Source organism: Orycteropus afer, unplaced genomic scaffold, assembly GCF_000298275.1.
Source record: "Orycteropus afer afer isolate SDZICR_OR568_19922 unplaced genomic scaffold, OryAfe1.0 scaffold00061, whole genome shotgun sequence".
NCBI classification, from domain to species: Eukaryota; Metazoa; Chordata; class Mammalia; order Tubulidentata; family Orycteropodidae; genus Orycteropus; species Orycteropus afer.
The window spans coordinates 2,740,637-2,746,369 of NW_006921648.1; the positions used below are offsets into that span (position 1 = coordinate 2,740,637).

Genomic DNA, 5,733 nt, shown 5'->3' on the forward strand with positions numbered 1-5,733 from the left:
AGGGGAGTTGTTGCATTGTGGTAAACTGTGGTCAATGACATGAGACAAAGTATATGTGAACTGCTGTATGGAAAATGAATTTGCTCTGTAAATCTGCACCCAAATCACACACACACACACACACACACACACACACACAAAGCCCCTGACCCGGATTGCTGAATTTCCTTATTATCCCTACCCTGTATGGCCTCTGGAGCGACTGGTAAGAGAATACTTTTTATGTTTGAACCAGAAGACAAAATGGAGCTCAAGTGACCAGATTTGAATTTTGAGAAATAAGACAAACTTGGACAGTGCTTTAGGCCACGAGTAAACAGAAGCTATGTCTGGTTACATCATATGGAAACAAGCATCCGTTTGTATTTCAGAAGAAATTTGTACGCAGTGTGTTTAAAGTTAAACATCTCAAGGCAAACGTTCGTTTCAATTCATTGTCTCTGTTGGTCTTTCACCCAAAGATAGACAGACTTCAGCCTTTTTCCGTTTGCTCCTTGATAACAATGATGCTTTAGCCTGTCTACCCCAGAACAACCTTCAGCGAGATGGACTGACACAGTGGCTTCAACCATGGGCTCAAGAAAAGCAAGAGTTGTGAGGCTGGTGTGTGGGGTCTGTGAGTCGGAGCCAACTTGACAGTAGCAACTCCATCACGGGTCACAACTAGATGTTTGAAGAATATCACACAATATTATGATAAGCATTTCAAAATAAGATGTTATTCTCATCAGCCAACCAAATCAATAGAGAAGATGAATGGGAGACTGAGTTTCTATCTTGCCCCAAATCAAGTGTCAGGAGGAGAGAGATGAGTCAGTTTTTCTCCTTCTACACTTCACAGGATAGCTGGACATTCAACATGGTGGTGCGAAAAGGAAATGAATGAAAGAAAGACAATGAATCTAAGGAACTCTTAACACAGGGAATTTCACAGCAAAGATGTTGCTGGTTGGCTGTTTTGCAACTTAGCTTACATTTTTTCTAAGAGTCACTTAGACATAAGCTAACATAAACCAGGTTAAGTTCTTCTCCCAGGTTAACAGACAGCCTGTTTCCAACTAGTTGACCAGTCCTGGCTTCCATGCCCAAAGTTCAGGCAAGCCTAGTGCAGTCAATAGACAGGACATATTTGGAAAGGGGGCAATTCAAATCAGGAAACAAAGCACTTTGTTATTGTTAAGATGGTGTTAAATCAAGTAAATGGTTTTAATGAATGCTAAATATAGCATGTATATGAGGATTTTATGGGTTAAAATGCTATTGACTTTTAAGTTCACAGATCAACACAGCTCTGTTGTCTGAGGAAGGTCAGCACCTCTGACCGAGTGACCTGAGCTTCTTAAAATATATATGCTTCATGTACTGTACTGCTTTTTTTTAACGTAAGTTTTAGTACGTTATATCTTTTTTGAACTTGAATGGGAACCAGAATGAGATGATCCAGAAGATGACCTCTGGTGCCTTTCAGGTGACCTTGATCTTGTTCATCTTTCTTTTTTTTTTTGCAAATACCAGACGAAGAAAATCCAGAATGACTTCTCTTTCTGTTCCTCTCAGAAGATGATGGACTTAAATAAGATTTTTGTGTGTGGGGGGGGAAGAAGAGCCCCTATGGGACTTAGAGCTGGATCTTGATTTTGACCCACGAGATATCAAATGTTCTCTGGAACTGGAATGAGATCTTGACTGTGAACTGGAAGCACAGGACCTGGCCCTAGAACTTGAACTTGAGGAAGAAGATGCGCATGATGAAGATGGTGAGTGTGAGATGGAGACTTTGAGTGACTTCATACTGGATTTCGTTTTATCTCTGTCTTCTTCACTGGCATCAAGACTGTATTCTGAGAGATCAGCTTCATCTTCATCCTCATTGTCATCTCATTTATTTTTGGAGAGATCTTCATCTCATCCTCCTCTTCTCCCACCGATTCTTCAACTTCCTTTAAAATAGATGCATGACCAACTGCCTTCCCTCTGCATTTTTTCTTTTTACGTCCAAACTCATCATATTCACCATCAGATTCTTCTCTCCATATATACTCAACAGTTTCTCTTTCATCGAAACCACCACCATATCCTGCTCTTTTTTCTAACTTAGCATAGTTGGGAGCACTGCACAGGTTACGCTCTGATCTTCTGGCCCAGTGCACATTACTGCAAGTCTTCCACTGCCATTCATTAGCATGAAATAGGTCTCAGCTCTTTTCTGCAAGTGTCTTTCCTATTTCAGTGTCCCCAGCTTTCATCTTCTTGGCTTCAGCTGTTTCCTCTCATCCATATCAATCACATTTGGTTCTTCTGGCAAAATTTACATTCCCACATTTTTTTGTCAAGGCAAATCCAGTCATCACCACTCACTGGATATTGTTGGTTGACATTTTGGCCACCATCACCACAGCTACCTACAGCTATGTCTTCACAGGAGAAAGTGGGCAGGGACTTTCACACCTGGAGGCTGTCCCCATGCCACATGACCTACTCACCACTGTATCAGGGACTGATAATGAAGTCAAGTGGAGTCAAAGTTCAGCCTGCATCCCCTGGTTGAAGGCAGATAAATAAATATGATAACTCAGTTCCATAAGAAGTGAATAGAATGAAAGCTCAACTATCACCCCCACCCTGGTTAAGACAGATAGGACCTGTTGGAGACAAATAAGTAAACATGATAACTCAGTTCCTTAAGAACTGAATAGAATGAAAGGTCAATTTACACATTCTCTCCATGTTACCCCTAGAAACAAGTGATAAGTATGTTAATATGTTTCAGGAGACGACTTGAAAATTAACCTTGGCCCCATGGACATGGGCAATGAGACAAACAGGAACTAAGTTGCTGGGAAATGACACTTTCCCCTTTGCCCAAGCCCCATCAGCTGATGACAGGAAGTCAGTGTGACTCATTCGGTGCACAAGCCTACCGTACTAAAAATCGACTGTCCCTTTAAACCGAGGTGAAGGAAGCGTCAGGCAATCCTCAGGTAATTTACACCCAAAGTCCTGAAGTTTTTATGAATATGTGTAACCCGCCCTCCCTGAAACTTACAAAAGCTGTATCCCGACCTCCATTTGGGGAGTCAGATTTGGGTACTGGCCCGTCTCCTTGCATTGCTGCTTTGCAATAAATAATTTTCTCTCCTCTTATCATTCAGTGTATAAGCTGTTTTGGCCTGATTGCGCACCGGGCAGGGACCCACGCTTGGTCCGACTTCCGAGCTATATGGAGAGGTAGACACATCTCCATAATCATAATGGGATATCATGACACACTTTTCCCAGTAATTAACAGAGCAAGCAAACAAGAGATTGTAACACTGTAGAAGATTTGATGAAAAATAATGAACAAACCTTACCATAGGGACATCTAGAACAGTGCATCCAACAACTGAGGAATACCCTATTTCTAAGAAGACACAATCTGTTTTCAAAATTAACCATATGCTGGGCCAAAATACAAGTTACAACAAAGTTCAAAGGATTGAAATCAAACAGATAATGTTCTCTAACCATAATGTAAATGGGGTGGGAATCAACAACAAAAATATAAGTAGAAAATTCTTTGTATCTGTGAGAATACACTTCTGAATAATATACTTCCAAAGTATCTTCTAAATAATGCATGAGTTACAGCAGAAATCAAAATGGAAATGAGAAATGATCTTGAACTAAAAGCAGTGAAAAAACAACATGGTAGAAGCTGTGGATTAAGCTAACCCAATGCTTGGAGAGAAAGTTATGGCCTTAATTAGATATTTTAGGGAAGAAAAAAGGCAAAATACAACGTGCTAAGCATGTGTTTCAAGAGGTTAGGAAAAGAACAGCAGAACAAAAAGTAGTAGATGAAAGAGATAAGTTAGAAGTGTAAATAAAAATAAAACATACAACAGAGAATTAACAAAGCCAACATCCAAGTCTAGTAACAGTGTGAAACCTCTAGTGGCAAACAGTGCTGGAGAGCCCATGATAGGTTTTACCAGACCAATGACTTACTCAATGCCAATACCTTTTTTCAACAACATAAACAGTGACTATTCACGTGGACCTCACCAGATGGAATACACATGAATCAAATTAACTACATCTGGAGAAAGAGATGATGGAGAAGCTCACTATCATTGGTTAGAACAAGATCAGGGGCCGACTGCTGAACAGACCACCAATTCCTCATTCACACATTCAAGTTGAAGTTGCCAAAAATGAAAACAAGTCCATGAGAGTCAGAGTACAACCTTGAGCACAGCCTACCTGAATTTAGAGACCAAACATCTCAAGAACAGATTTGGCACCTTGAACACTAATGACTGAAGACCAGAGGAGTTGTGGGAGGACAACAAGAACATCATATGTGATGAAAGCAAAAGGTCATTCAAAAGACAGGAAAGAAAGCAAAGACCAAAATGGATGTCAGAAGGGACTCTGAAACTTGCTCTTGACCATAGAGTAGCTAAAGCAAATGGAAGAAATGATGGCATTAAAGAGCTGAACAGCAGATTTCAAGACAACCAAGTATTATAATGAAATGTGCAAAGACTTGGAGTTAGAGAATTAAAAGAGAAGACCACACTTGGCATTTCTCAAGTTGAAAGACCTGAAGAAAAAATGCAAATCTTGAGTTGCAGTATAGAGGGAGTCTATGCACAAAATGGTGAAAGACGCAGGAAACACAGAAGGAACATGGAAGGAATAGACAGAGTCACTCTACCAAAAAGAATTGTGGGAGGTAGCATATGATCAAGAACTGATGTACTGAATGAAGAAGTCCAAGCTGCACTGAAGGTGTTGACAAAAAACAGGAATGCAGGAATTGACAGAATACCAATTGAGATGTTCCAACAAACGGATGCAAGCTGGAAGTGCTCACTCATCTATGTCAAGAAATTTGGAAGACAGTTATCTGGCTGACTGACTGGAAGAGATCCATATTTGTACCCATTCCAAAGAAAGGTGATCCAACAGAATACAGAAATTATCCAAGATATCATTTATATCACATGTAAGCAAAATTTTGCTGAAGGTAATTAAACAGTTGCAACAGTACTTTGATAGGGAACCTGCAGAAATTAAAGCTGAATTCAGAAGAAGGCATGGAAAGGCTATCACTGCTGATGTCAGATGGACCCTGGTTGAAAGCAGAAAATACCAGAAAGATGTTTACCTGTATTTTACTGACTATGCAAAGGCATTTGATTGTGTGGATCATAACAAATTATGGATAATATTGCAAATAATTGGAATTCTAGAATATTTAATTGTGCTCACATGAAACCTGTACATAGACCAAGAAGCAGTCATTTGAACAGGACAAGGAGATATTTCATGGTTTAAAATCAAGAAAGGTGTTTTCAGGGCTGCATCCTTTCACCATACTTATTCAATGTGTATGCTGAGCAAATAATTCAAGAAGCTGGACTATATGAGGTAGCTCTGGTGGTGTAGGGCCTAAGGCATTGGACTGCTAATGAGAAGGTTGGCATTCAAACCCACCAGCCACTCCTCAGAAGGAAGATTGGGCAATCTAGTTCCATAGAGATATTGCCTCAGAAACCCAAGGATGGGTTGCTACAAGTCAGAATTGACTTGGGGGCAGTGAGTTTTGGTTTGGACTATATGAAGAAGAACACATCATCAGGATTGGAGAAAGACTCATTAACAGCCTGTGATATGCAGATGATGCAACCTTGCTGAAAATAAAGAGGACTAAGCACTTACTAAGGGAGCTCTGGTAGCATAGTG

The 5,733-nt window shown here is 40.2% G+C and overlaps 1 pseudogene; it reads right to left on the reverse strand.

Moving 5' to 3' along the window:
- Positions 1–1,397: 1,397 nt before the first annotated feature.
- LOC103196059 overlaps positions 1,398–5,733 on the reverse strand; it is a 59,768-nt pseudogene continuing 55,432 nt past the window's right edge.